Below are 15676 nucleotides of genomic sequence, written 5' to 3' on the forward strand. Positions count from 1 at the left end.
GGAAATAATTTACATCTTGAAATTTAGAAAATAAATAAATACAGATATATTTATTTATATTTTAGGCCTATAATTAAAATTTCGCTTTAGGCCTCGAATTATGTTGAGCTGCCCCTGGATTTGTCATATGACATAGCAAGTAGAGTCGTTCAAAAAGGAACCGAAATCCATAATTCGAACCAAAAAAAGTTATTGATTTATCAATAATTGGTTATTGGTTTTGAGGTTTTGATAATGTTTTTAATTTTTTTTATATCAGGTTATCTATTCTTAAAGGTTTGAGGTTTTGTAACGGGTTAACCGATAACCCGATAGTAAATTAAATAATTATTTTTCTATCATTTTGTATAAGGTCCTTGATTTATAGTTTGGTTTTCTACTTTTATTTCTAGCTGTCTCAAACTCTTGAGTGTGCTTTTGAGTAAGATGCAATCTATGAACTCATGTGCATGCTTCATTTGGTTTGTCACCTTGTTTATAAGTGATTTTCAAATATATTTTTGTGTCAAATCTTAACGGTTAAACCGATAACGATCAATAACCGATAAGTCAATATCTTAATGGTTTTATAACAGTTTAGCATGTTTATAAATCGATAACTAATAAGTTAAACCAATAAACTTCAAAATCGAACCGAACCGACCGATACACAACCCTAATAACAAGTGGTCTCAAACTCTTGTAGGAGCATGAGAGTTTTAATAAATAAAAAATTGATAGAAGTGTTAAGAACACCTCTAAACTGGACAAGAATTTAGGGGTGCATTTCACTCATGTTGGGGTTGCATATTGGACGGATCAGATGGATAATTATGCTTAAGGATTTGGCTTATAGAATATCAGATTTTAAATATACTAATTCGCTAATCAATCAATAGCTATCGCAATGGCAGAGCTAAAATTTTTAACAAGGTGATCAAGAATAAAAAAAATTTCTATAAAGTGAGTTGAATTCTATTTTGTTAGCCTAGCAATTCTGCCATGTTGAACGATCCCAACATTTATTTCTACCATACACAAACAATCAAGATATTTTTTCTGCGCATTAATTTTATAATATAAAAAATATATAAATTAATGTGTATAAAGTAAAATACTAATTGATTAAATGAATCTAGATTTATTCTAAACACAAATCACACAGTTAAAGAAAAAAGATTCAAAAAATCAAAATTACATTGTATATTGGATAAAATTATATATACAATTATTACCTATTTAATATCATATTTCAAATAAATAATTCATATATATATANATATATATATATATATATATATATATATATATATATATATTAAACTTTATATTTATTTAAATAGTAATATTAAGAATTAAGAAACTTGAGAATTATTTAAGAATTAATAATTTAAAATAAATGTATTTGTTTGATGAAATAATAATGGTGTGTATAAGTGACTTGCTGTCAAAATAAAACAAAAAATGTGGTGCTTATAAAGGGGTTTGAACCCAGAACAACTCAAAAAATGTGGTGCTTATAAAGGGGTTTGAACCCAGAACAACTCAAAAAATGTGGTGCTTATAAAGGGGTTTGAACCCAGAACAACTTAACAATGAGCATCTTTTACAACTATGCTAAGGTGTATATCATCAATGACGTACTTAGGATTTCTCGTCAGCGGTGTCACCTTTTAAAATGAGAAACAATATATATATAAAACTCTTTTTTAATGAGTTCTCTATTTTGAATAACATCATTAAAAATAATTACTACTAATGTGAGAAAGAAGGGAAAAAACATAAAAAATGTATTAAAATGAGATTACACCTTTTAAAATGAGAAACTATATATATATATATATATATATATATAGCTTAAAATATTTACAACTCAAAATATTTAATTACAACTCTTTTTACTAGAAACAGGGGCACGGCCCAATTTATGTTACTTTTTCTATTTCAATTAATTTATGTGAGAAGTAAAATTTTGAGAATCAAGCAAATGTTTTTTTATTAGTAACCTTTTAAAAATATTTTTAGTTATTAATTATTGTGATTTATAATACTTTTAATTAGCATAGTATATATAAAATTATTGAAAGTTGCTCTGATCTCTCTCCTCCAATTATATGGCAAAGATGACATGTAGACTTAAAAGAATACCTTTTATCGTAATTTTTAAATATAATTATCGAAATATTTAGGATTGTTAATTATTATGATGTATATTATAATGTTGTACTATCACAAAATTTATAATTAGTCACATAACTTGATTATAATTGTTTCTTATTTAATGTTTTTCTATCTATTTATTACTTTACTCACTAATTTATTGTCTTATTTTTCTTGTTAATTTTATTTTTTGTTTTTACTTTTTCACATGATATGTTTAGAACCACAAAATTACAAGAAATTTGGTACATTCAACAATTTAAGACAACAAGTTGATTAAGACAATATCTAATATAACACACTAAAATTTATAATTTAATACCAACTTAAAACAATTGTTATACAATTCGTCAAAAATCCAAATAACTTTTTTTTACATCTTACGAAACACATTTTCTTACAAATTTCTTTCCAATAATTCTATTAAATTCATTCATAAATATACAATTACTTTATACTTTAAGAAAAAAATACACAAAACAATCACAAAAACAGAAAATCACTAATATTATACATTTCACAACAGTTAACAAGTAATGATATCATCTTAAACATAGAGACGATTTATAGTTTAATAGTTTTTTTTCATTTCAATGTAATTTAAAAACAAACACTAAACAATAATAAATACTAACCCGAATGATCCCATCTTCCACCATGTTTAATTATAACATGTAATATTTCTTATGCTATTTTCAAATAATATATGTTACTTTCTCGATCTCAATTCATGTGGCACAATGAAATGCAGAGTCAGTCAAATGTTTATATGGTTTTTAAATATTTTAAATTATTAATTATTGTAATTTATGTTTTTAACGTAATTTTTTAAATAATATTTCTTATATAATTTTAAAATATATAACAAAATATATAGGAAAGTAAGATAACTAAACTAAAACGAAACACTAAATACTCCCTCTATTTCATAAGAAGTGATTTTTTAGCCTTTTTTCATTATTCAAAATAATTAAATTGTTCAAAGTTCAAGATGAATATTTGAAATTTTTTTCGTATTTGCGCTTTCATTTATAGAAGTTTCATATTTTCTTGAAGATAAATTACACTACTTATAAAGTTATATTTATGATTTTATAAAAGACAATAATAAAAATTATGATTTAAATTATGTCCTTTAATATTTTCCTATAATAGAAGAAGTATTAATAATTTACTTGAATAGGATAAATGTTTCTAAAAAGTTATGCTAATTTTTAGTATGAAATGACGCCTCTCAGCCGACCTTATAAAGCAAGTTGGCCCACAACCTAGGGACATACGGGTCGATATGTTAATATTGGCTGGGTTTTTTCGTCTAACAATAGAAAGGTACAAGTTTCAAGAAGCAAAATACTCTTTTGGTGAAAAATAAAACATAAAAAATATCAAAACTACCCTTCATCATACAAGCAGGCATGTTAAGGCATGTAGACTCTTCTAATAAGTAGTAATAATAGTAATAGTAATATCATCATTAAAAATAACAAGTACTACTAATGTGAGAAAGAAGGGAAAAAACATAAAAAATAAGTCTTTTTTTATTGGATTTTCTTTTTTGAATATCATCATTAAATACAAATAAAGAAAAATTACTGAAATATACATCTTATGCTTCTCTTATTTTCAATATTCCCTTCTATTTCTAAAACCTCTAAAATCCCTTAATTTTTTAATGTATCCGAGTTACATATTATGTATCTGATTTATTTTATAATGTATCCGAACTAATTTTTAATATATCCGAACTACGTATTATGTATTCGATTTATTTTATAATGTATCCGAGCTAGTTTTTATGTATCCAATTTATTTTACTTTTTCATGAATTAATGTAATTACAAACTAAACAAAAATATATTGTAATTTCATATTAAAACTACATCATTCCTAAAATTTATACTAAAAATAATAAGTGAAAAAATCATAAATTTTTTATTTAAATGAGGTTTTACAGATTCACACATGATCCTAAAGGTTTAGATTCTCAATGCTTGACCAATTGCGCTGCAAGCCGCCTTTGTTTAAGGAGTGTCACCTTTTAAAATATATCTTTTATGTTTTTCCTTACTAATAGTATATTATTTATTATATAGAAACATGAAGAGGATGACGACCAATGGCATAGTTATAAATATTCTCATTATCAAGGGTAATATAGTCATTATACCATACTAGTTTTTTAGCAAACCATTTGTGCCTCTTTCATATTCTTCGAGAACGTTCTCCCTCTTTCCTTCCAATTGCAGATTAAAGGATTAGGAACTCAACCAAATGAATCACTCATCTTCTTCTTTTTATTACTCTAATCAGAAAAAAAAATTGACGCAATCCTCTGCTATTTTCATCTGATCAACAGGCTACCACCATTTTTAGATATGCTTACTCTGCCCCTCAATGTTCTTCGACTTCATCTTCTTCTTTGTGTTTCTCTTTTCCCCCTTTATCTATACAAGTTTTTTCGGTTCTTTTCGTTTCACAGCTAATCTTAGTATGGTTTCCTTTCAAGGTTTTCCAAATTTCTTTTTGTTCTCTTTCAATTTTATAATTCATGGCTAAAATTAATGTTAAGGTGTGTTAGTTACAATATTTGGAATCACATGAACATCACTTACAAATGTACATTTTATGTTTATAGGAGGTCGAGGCTTCCTCTGAATAAACTGCTCATACTGTCATTCTTCATTCTGGGATTACCTGGGTAAGTTTTATATTTGGATTTGTTTTGTTAATTTCCATAAAATTGCTACACTTAATAAAAGCCTATTGCTGAAAATGCATTTTCTTTCTCTTGGTACTAAGACAATATTTTTGGTTGCCAATTGTTGTTCCTTGTTGGTCTTGGCTACACAAATCTGACTTATGTTGCTGCTTTGCGACTGGCAATAATATCAGTCTTTACATTCATATTTGTTGTACTCATGGGGTTAGTAGACATTTAATTACCTCTCGATTTTGTATCTTTGTTTCCATCACTCCGACTTCTTGCATGACCTGCGTTGAGTGAGTCTTTTGTTGCTAAACTTTGTGAGTTGTGAATGATCATAGTTCTATCAAGTATCAAATGTTGTATTTTAATACCAAAATTATTTTGTGCTTTAGATTCGAGCAATCACAAGTACTTTATTTTTGTACATAGAATGAAAATCAATTCAAGAATGTATATCCTCCAAATGTAAATCTCAGTCACTATTTTTGGTGAAATGGATTTTCTAAGGGACTAAATTGCAGGAACACTTCCAGAGAGGGGATAAACAATGTCGAATTTAATCCGAGACAAAGAGAAGAGGGAATTCATCGAATTTCAGACAAAAATACAAACTGATACTACTTCAATTTGGCTTCCCTTTTTTGAAAAATAAAATTACATTGATATCCCAACAACCTTCCAGCTAGATTAAGGACCAACTAACTTCAGGATTCCCAACCCAATCTCCACCCCACCCCCTAAATCAGCACCTAGGGATGTGAAGGTGGCATAGTCGGGGAGGGCGAGCACAGAAATATCTAAGAAATGGGTTTTTTTTTTTTAAAAAAAAAAAAGAGGTTTACATTACGAAGTGAAATACAAAAGAGAGATCGAGATGGAAGATAGTTAGTCTAGGAGTTAAACTTGAAGAAGATGTCAGCTAACACAGGGAAATCTGAGTACTTAGCTAACAGAGTTTAAAAGGGGTAAGAGAAGAAAGATCTTATTTCATCAAATGTGATCAATGCACAATTACAACTTGTATTTATACACAAACTGAATGAACTGCTGAATCGGCCAGTCTTTGAACTAACTAAGGCTTGAGCTAACTGTCGTGAACAGTGTTAACTAACTCTTTTGAAATACTATCAGCCTAACATAATTGTAACAATAGCTTAATTTTATTATTATACATTGCGCAACAAAAGTTGTACAAAATTTTAGATTTAGTTTTTTAAAGCAAAAATCAAGGTGTGTCCCTTATTTCTCTTAGCAATTGTCCTTGCTCCCTCTTAGCTAAAAACTTATCAACAATATGACTTCTTATCTAATTACTATTGTTGAGTTCTGAGTTTAGATTTTACAATTGTGTATTTCATTGTTGTATATGCTTTCTTTTATTTTGAATATTAATTGTACATATCACATTTAATTTTTATCTCTTTTCCTAAAGGCAATACCAACCTCTGTATATCTTAATCTTAACAACAAAGACACAATGTATCCACATAAAAGAAAATTCTATTTCATCATGAAAGTTACTCTTTGACAGCCTTTATATTAATCGATGTAGCTAATGGAGAGCATTACGGATAAATAAGCCGTTGAAAAATATAGCACACTTGATGTCATTTATTGATGTCTGCATCTGCAATTGTGATGACTATTATTTTGCTCAGGAAGATAGCTATGCTACATACTGAGTTATCTACAGCAATGGTTGAAAAGATTGCCTACTCCCTTTCAGTTGTCAACTATGTGGTTATTTTCAAAGCTCTATAGACATCACCATCAGTTGTTGCTACTGGATTAACTGTTGATAATCTTATTTGTGCAGTATACTTCACAATATTATTTGCATTGGCTTCTAAAATACCTACTGAGGCTACTTAATCAGCCACTGGTATGTACACATGTTCAAACGATGAAATATTCCAATGCTCCTTGACATGTTAATTATTATTTTCTATCTGTTGTTTCATCTCTGTTGTAATAGTAAAATTGAAAATACCTGGAACTTTTTATGAATCTTTAGAATGGAAAACTCAAATTTAAGACACTTGATGTATGGTTATGTTGAAAGTTTATTCCCCTTCAAGTAGTAGAATTATTTCTTATTTATATTAAATACCTATAACTGGAGCGCTAGACTAATCCACAAGCCCTATAAATCAGATAGATTGATTGACCAAAAGCTTAGGTGCTCATGGATAGGAGAGGAGAAGGCTGACCAAAATATGCACTATCAAAATTTGTTCCAAGTTTCTAGGACTAGCTAAGTTCACGATGCACATTGTACCAGTAGAAAATCTGCACTAGCTAAATCCATTCAAGTGTGACAAAACACCCCCCAAACCCCTCAGGTTCCAAAGCAAACTTTCTAACATATCACAATATATGAACCTACTCAAAGTTTCAAATCAAGGAATGAGGTGCTAATACTTAAAACGAGGGGTTGGGTTGTTTCATATAGATTCTCTCATCAAGAGCTTTAGTTTTTTTTCGTTTCGTAATAAGTTATTTCCTCTTTGTTTTGACAGTTGCAAATCTATTGGGATTGTGTAGGCTTTTTGGATGGTTCCGATGCAATCACTTGATCAAGATGACTGGAAGATAGTTGTTGCTCTTATGGGAAGCTACATAGGTTTGCTTCCTAAGTCATTTTTCTTTGACAAAAACATTTCAGGTATTTGCGGTGATGTTTATTTTTGAAAGTGTGTCGACTTCACTTCATTAATTGTTTGATCATTTAATTGTCCTTTTTACTATGTTCTCTATGTTTGACGTTGTACCTAAAATATGAATATACTTAAGCTTCATGCTTTGATGAAATTCAAATCGTGTGATAGGCTGTTTAGAAATCATTATATATGTTGTTTTACATCCATCAAATAATACCTACCCAATGACCATATGGTGTCTCAAATTTACAAGCAACTTTTTAATTGTACATGAACTATATGAACTATATACACTCAACTGTCCTTGATTCAGGACAAAGTTTCATTTCAAGTGATAGAAGAATTATTCACCAGAGATGAAGGTATAATTGAAAGGTTTGAAGGTTACTGAAGTAATGAAGAATTTGTTCATAATTGTCCTTTCTCCTCCTCATGATGAACAAATATTATGCTTTGTTCAGTGTTTTTTGTTTGACCACTGTTGTGGATTTGAAAATAATTATCACTACAAAAAATTCTGGTTTTAGCGAAGAACAAAATCCATCGTTAAACAACATAATCCGTCGCTATAACTGGTTAGCGACCGATTAGTGACGCAATATCATCCGTCGTTAAAATGCTCGTAGCTAAGCCTTTACCGACGAATATTTAAAATCCGTCGCGACGTAAATTTCGTCGCTACTATTAGCTACGAATTGTTTCCGTAGCTAATAAATAAAATATTTGTCGCTAGTTACGTTATTAATTTCGTCGTTAAGAAATTTTGTAGCTATTTCGTCGCTATTTGTAAAATACTATTTTTAATTTTATATTTAGCTACAAAATAATTTCAAAATCCAAGTAAAACATATAAATGAAAAGTAATACTAATATTGAATACGCAAGAAAAGAACCTAATTTTTTTAGAAATAATAGTAAAGATTAACAAGTAGATCCAAAAATACATAAATCTTAAAGCATTAACAATTCTTCTACTAATTAAATAGAGTCTTAAGGACAAAGCTAACTAATGTGGTGTTCGAGAGATGTTCATTGGGATCAAAAGTAGGATCCTAGTCATAATCCAGTTTCTCTTGAAACCCAAGGTCATAAACTCTTCTCTTCATCACTTCTTCCACGATCTCGTAATACATCCAAGTTGCAACGTCTATCTCATCCTGCTATAATTGTTGTTATGATGACTGTTGATCTAACAATTCTTGAGCAGAGCAACTATTGAACTCTTTATCCTGTAAATTAAAGTAAGTGAGAACTTAAAAGAATTTGTACATTTATTTTATCCAACAACTAGATATGCATGTGATCTAAAGGTACTAGAGGTTCTCAATATTCTTCTTTGAGTTTCTTGGTAAAATAAAATAAGTAAATCAAAATAATTGTAAACAAGGACACTTGATTTTTTCATGGCAAAGCTAAGTGCAAGGAATAGTAAAGAAGAGTTCAATGAAGTGCACTTCAGGTTTGCTAAAAATATCAAAGAACATCAGCCAATGTCAAATATCCATCCTTTTTTTTCACCAGTAAGCTCTAGCAAAGATAAATCCATAGCAAATCAATGATAATTTTCAGCAATATGCCTTACATATTTGGTATTTTGAAAGATTTTACGTTGGATATGATGTGCTGAAAGTGATCCATGATACTATTGAAAGAAAAATGAACATGAAAATTATTCATCACATTCGAAACACAATGAACACCAACATACTTTGTGCACCAGGTTGACCTTTATAATAACAGGAGAACGACCAAATCGACTTTTAACTTCAAATTATCAAGACACATGTATTAAAACTTCAGGAATGCCACATTCACATCTCAGAGTGATCATACACAAAAAATAATGTAAAAGTACTTCATAGGCATTCACACAGAACAATTTATCCTGTTAGTTATTTCTTCGCTTTTAGTTACTATTTTCTTGTCATCGGGTAAGGCCATCTGAATATTATCACTTTAAAAATGAAATATTTACCTCAAAACACGACTGAGAAGTCAAACAATAAGTGGTCTTACCAAAGAACCCGACAGAATGTCAGGATGTCCAAACCACAACCTATCCAACCTGCACCATAGTGGGGGCATTACCTAAAATCACAAAGAACAACATAAATCACTGAGTAGTTTTTTGGAGTAACAATGAAAGATAAAGTAATTGACCAGCCTTGGTGGTTAACAGAACAAGAAATCTGGATCATGTCAAAATGAATATTAAAAACAAAGATGCTTATGTCATGCTTTCATAAGTTAAAAGTAGGAAAATGTGGTTGACGTATTGTTATTTATATCTCACTATACATGGTAGAGATGCGAAGTTCCCAAAATATATGAAGCATATTGTAAAATAATAAGTAAATGATCATAAACAACAAACGTTGTCCTTATTTGTTCCATCTAACAAATAAATAATAATTCAATAAGCTAATTTCAGAAATCCAAGAAAGTCCAAAGTTTAAAGAAAATATGTAAAGTTAACGTATCTTTTTCACATCAGCGATCTGCATTAGGTAATTTTGCCCATCATTTTAATGTGTAGACCAACAATCTGCATTAACTAATAGGTTCAAAAATATCCTTGTTAAGGCTACAAGTTGTCCACCCTCAATTTAGCTTATATAATAATATAACCCTTTAAACTTTTAATTACAACAATAAACATCAATTGATTTCTAGTTCAATAAACCACTTAAAACTCCCTAATTCTTTGTTCAGGTTGTTCTTTTCACAGCCAACAAAAAATTCTAAGAGAAATTGGTGTTTAGCAACTTACTAAAATTTCAAAAGAAAGGTCGGATGGTGCAGTGTTCATTCACAACAGGTGTTTGTTCCTAGTTCATCAATAACTACAAGCTCATGTTGTTCAACCTTGGATGATCAAACTTCCTTTCCAAAGTCAAAGGTGCAGCAGCATGTGTCAACATATTTCAACTCGTCAACTTATCAAATTAGCGTTCAAATGATCTAAAATAGTTCAATATGCTTACTCTATTATGAACATTGTAAAACCTGAAAGAGAAGAACTTCACTTCGTAAACTATAGAGATAACAGTATGTCAGTTACCCAACTAAAACTATATGCAGAAAATGAAGCATATGCAGAATATTTTCAAGATAGATTGTCGCTTTATATTCATTATTTAAAGTGTACTCTTCAGAGAAACATCATATACAAGAATATAGTAATTCATACTTTCCTTGAAAGTGTGGAACAAAATATACACTTCTTTCAACTAAATACTTGCCCTTAGGTTTGTACAATGGAGGATTAGATAGATAGAGAATAACAACTTGATGAAGGATGAAGTTCAAATAGGCTGTAGTTCTTCTAGGAAGATGTGAATTGATAGATTAGCCTATCTGAGTTGATTATTTTCAACTCGAAAGAAGGACATGGATAATAGCAACAATGAGTCAATCTTTTTCAACTCGAAGGAAACTCAGTGAGTAATTACCATAAGAATCACTAACTCGAAGGGAACTCAGTGAGCAATTACCATTAAAATCACTAACTCGAAGGAAACTACCATAAGAATGACTAAGAATAGGTTGTAATTTCAAAATTTGGAGATCTGATTTGCTTTAAATCCTTTGAAAAGTTCTTTGGGTGTTTCAGATTTAACTTTAACTAAACAAAAAAATGTCAAATAGATGGAAATAATGAAAACCTGAGTTAGCTGAAGCAAGTAATGTCCATAAATAGAGAAATTGCTTAAATGAAAAAATAGAATCGTATTTATGCACTTTTTTGCTCGGATCGAAGATTAAGCTATAGAGGTCTTACCCAAATTCAAACTCTACGAAGTAAAAATAGTGAAGATTCTTCGAGAACATTGCCGAAACTCTGATGTTATAAATACAAAAGATGATGAGATTAAAATTAAACTTGAATAAAAGAATAACTAATCAAATGCAAAGAAATACACATTACCTGAGATGAAAATAAAGACTTCTAAAACCCTATAAACTAAGCGATGAGCAGCTAGAGATGGTCAAGCATTGGAGAGGAGCGACCTGTCGGAGAGGTGGCAACGAAAAAGACACCGAGGTATTCATGATTTCAGGCTTTTATGATGAGAGCGAGGGTAGGGAGAAAATGAAGTCACTGTGCCCTAGAATAGTAGAATTTATTTTTCTAGAAACTAATATTAAAATATTTTAATGAATGAAATATACTAGCGACAGATATTCCATCACTACTTCCGTAGCTAACATTTAATAAGTTTTGTCGCATGATTTTTGTCGCTAATTATGTAGCTAACATGAGAGAGCGAAAATTTAGCGCCACAATTTAGTGACGGATTTATATTTCCGTCGTTAATTCGCTAAATTTAATGTCAAATATATTTTTTCCTTATTAGCGACATAATTAAAATTTGGTTGCTAATTTGTCGCTATTCAGCGATGAAAATCTCTTTGTAGCTAAAATCCGTCGCTAAATCAAGCTTTTTTTGTAGTAGGTGTGACAGTAATAATCTCATGTTTATGGATGAGTTCGGAATGTTTAGATGTACGTTAGAGTGTTGAAAACCACACATTACCGAGGAACATGCATGAAAAAATGGGGAATGAATGGGAAGACTTGGCGTCCTTGGCGCTCTGAGAGGCGCGGGGCGCCAGCCTTCAGACCTCAGAGGGGCCTACTGGGCGCTCTTTGTCGCTAAATCAAGCTTTTTTGTAGTGTATATAAGTAATTATCTAAAATGAGACTACAATTTCACTTTTTAATGCCTAAACTATATTCCTAAAGTGTCTGTACTATGTGGATTTATTGAAGCTCTGATGGAGTAACGCTTTTTTAGTTTAATCTTGAGTTTAATGTAAAGTGCTGAAGCAGCTTGAAGAATGTCCTCCTTAGTTTATAAGCACCTTTTTGATCCACCCAAACATTTTAAAAGTGCTTAAAATTATTTTAATTAAGAAACACACTTAAAATAAGTCAATCCAAACAGGCTTCTTAGAGCCTTAGTTAAGATTGTCCTACTGCTTATCCTCTCTTTGTTAGTCTTAGTACTGATACTTAGACTATGATTTGGGGATAGATCATGTGATTGTTGAAAGAACTACAAAGTTTTTCTTGTAGTCTGCAAGATACATTAGGGAGGAACTCTTTTGCTTTCAACCTAAGTTGATCGCATTTGGGTGTGGGTGTCGGATATCAATGTGAATTTGGAAGTTTGATCCTTCAAGATCTTAATTTTTTTATTTGAGGGTACGAATCCAAGTACTGATACATAGACTATAATTTGGGGATAGAAACTATGATTGTTGAAAGAATTTTCTACTATTTAAATAGATCAAAGACTAGGTAAACTATCTACACTTCTATTTATTTCGACATGACATTTTTTCTATATACATTCTCACATACGTAGTAATTTTCTGTCTTGACGAGTTATGTGACAGGTCCTGATGTTTTTTTGATGACCACAAACAAAAGAGGCTGATAATGAACTTATGGGGGGCTATCCCTTAAAGTTGATACATCACATGATAGTATTAAGCAAGGAGTTGGTATGTAGTAGACTCATCTTCTTTCTGTTATTTCATGTAATAAGTTTTTATTTGAAATTGAAAAAGGGTAAATTCTAATAAGATGAATGTTGAAAACAAACTAGGACTAATGCAAAGTATTATATCATCTTCTAAGTCGTTTGTGGTCATAACATTATGTATGTACCATTTTGTTAAACTAATCTACAAAGGTAAATAGATGAATTCATAACTTGATAGGTGCAGTTTGATCGGAGGAGATCAGTTACTGTACTGTTTATAATGCTTAGATTTGCTATAGTAGTGCAATGACATGGCATCTCTGCTTCAACTATTTGCTATAAACAGTGGAACACTTCCCTTGATATGATCTATATATAAAATATATCATGTTCTAATTTCATGTTTTTAATTATTGCGAGCATTCAATGTTGAGAACTAATTTTACAAATGACATTTTTTGTTTGTAAATAGCAGGGAACATTTCACCATTTTTAATCATATTGAAGAAAGCGTTTATGTGTTGTGACAAAGAATCACTATTATAAGTGAATAAAGTCACTGATGAAATAGCAGTAGCTCGAATAACCTCATGTCTGCCGAAAATATCAGTTGCTAAAGTAGTGATAGATGTCTGTGAGGAAGGAACTAAAACAAACCTAACGACTCTGTACTGCAAAAATTTAAAAAAGGGGAGATCTGCTCCTTTCACCTTGCTATTAAGGAAATATCATGCTTGTGTTCTTCCTTGGTTCGAAAACAAAGAGACATGCTCCTTGTGTTGGACCACTATTACTTGTTATATATATGTAAGCTTTGCTGGCTACTGTGACCAACTTGACGAACATAGTTCTCACAAATTTCTTTCAGGTACTTCATTATATGTTGCAACAATTTTCCCGAAACTAGCACAAGTGTTGGGCCCGTGCTTAGAACGGGCCACGGTCTATCTAGTAGAACATATTGGCCAAACACATATACAACCCCTCTAACTTGCCCTCATTTTTCATTTTGGCACTCCAACTTAGCCTTGTTCCATTTTAATCCTTAAACTCCATTTTTTATGTATCATTTTAACACGAAATACTATTTTTATGATTTCTTTATTTTTATATATATATTTTTCAATTGCTACTTCTTATTTTAAATCGACATGTGTCAATTAATTTTAGTTTAAAAAAATAAAAAGTAACAAAATATAATTCTTTATTTAAAAATAATAATTTCTTTTTAAGAGTTTTATGTATTTTTATATGAAAAATAACTGACAAAATTGTGTTGGTTTTCTTTCTTAAAAATCACCGACAATCTAACAAATTAAACTCAGTCGAGTTTTAACATTTTTTAGTAGTGTTATTAGCAATGAACAAGAGTCTTTTTTACTCATATTGAAGATGAGTTTTTTTATTCGTATTGATTTATATTAAAAATAAAAAGTGAGTATTTACGTTAAATTTAGATAGCCTAGATGATAAGAAATAATAAATAAGTAGTGTTATTTAATTTAATTGAATGTTTAAGAAAGAAAATCAAAGAACTTTTGTTAATTTACTTTCATGCAAAAATACAGAGAAATCTCAAAAAATAATATTATTATTTGAAAATTTTTATGTTCGTTCGCCAATGTTTAATTTTTTTACGAAAATTAACAGACACACGTCTATTTTTTTAAAATAAAAAATTGCAATTGAAGAACATACATAAAAAAATCATAAAAATTAGTATTAGTGTTTCAATGATTAAAAAAAATGAAGTTTAAGGGTTAAAATGGAACAATGCTAAGTTGGAGTGCCAAAATGAAAAATGAGGGCAAGTTTGAGGGGTTGTGTATGTGTTTGGCCTAACATATTTAGTAAAATTTTCGAGGAAGTAGCATCACATGACACCTCATAAGCCTTCTTAAATTTGATCATGTATATAATTCAAACTCAGAATTTAATATATATATATATATATACAACGTAATTTTTTGACTGGACACCCTAGATGGCTATAGCTCCGCCCTGAGCTATTGATAATTGATTTGGTATCAGATTAAAAATTATAGGATGTTTAGCGGGCGGTGTATTAACTCCACCATTTCATGCTCTCTTCTTTCACTTTCACTCACCAATATATTGATCTCCCATCAAACAAACAAAAAAATTCTAACCCTACTTAAGTTGGTAATTTAGTAATTCTAAATCAAAGTGAGACATATATAAAAATCTAAGTTTTGAGGGTGCATGCACATAAGTATTTTCTTAACAAATAGATAATTATCGGGTTAACGATTTCCCCAATAAGAAAATTGAGTAATATGATCTTGCAACGATAAAACATTAACTATAAAATTTTAATTTGTTCACCAACCGTTAATCCGATAATCCATTACCAATAAGCCAATTTTGCGGTACATTCCTAACTCCTATTGCAAGATTAGGGGTATTTAAGTTTAGTTAGTCAAGTAAAAAATATGATTTTAAGATTGTCAAAGTTTGAAGATAGAATTAATATTAGGGTAAATTTTAGGAATCACATAGTTTTAATATGAAATTACAATCTATCCCTATTTAGTTTGTAATTACATTAATCCCTTAAAAAGTAACACAAACCGGATACATAATATGTAGCTTGGATACATTAAAGAGTATCTCAAATACATTATAATATAAATCGGATACATAATATGTAGCTCGAA

At 29.9% G+C, this 15676-nt stretch overlaps 2 long non-coding RNA genes across 2 annotated transcripts; one reads left to right on the forward strand and one right to left on the reverse strand.

Moving 5' to 3' along the window:
* Positions 1–4989: 4989 nt before the first annotated feature.
* Positions 4990–7766, forward strand: LOC125852231 (uncharacterized). The gene is made up of 3 exons (XR_007444990.1): positions 4990–5062; positions 6663–6728; positions 7366–7766. It is a non-coding gene; the product is annotated as an uncharacterized LOC125852231 (long non-coding RNA).
* Positions 7767–8446: 680 nt separating this feature from the next.
* LOC125852233 (uncharacterized) lies at positions 8447–11550 on the reverse strand. The gene is made up of 5 exons (XR_007444991.1): positions 11435–11550; positions 11288–11347; positions 10277–10389; positions 9482–9594; positions 8447–8735 (listed from the first exon to the last, which is right to left on the reverse strand). It is a non-coding gene; the product is annotated as an uncharacterized LOC125852233 (long non-coding RNA).
* Between the last annotated feature and the right edge of the window lie 4126 nt (positions 11551–15676).

The sequence above is a fragment of the Solanum stenotomum genome, unplaced genomic scaffold (genome assembly GCF_019186545.1).
Source record: "Solanum stenotomum isolate F172 unplaced genomic scaffold, ASM1918654v1 scaffold33061, whole genome shotgun sequence".
Lineage (NCBI taxonomy): Eukaryota > Viridiplantae > Streptophyta > Magnoliopsida > Solanales > Solanaceae > Solanum > Solanum stenotomum.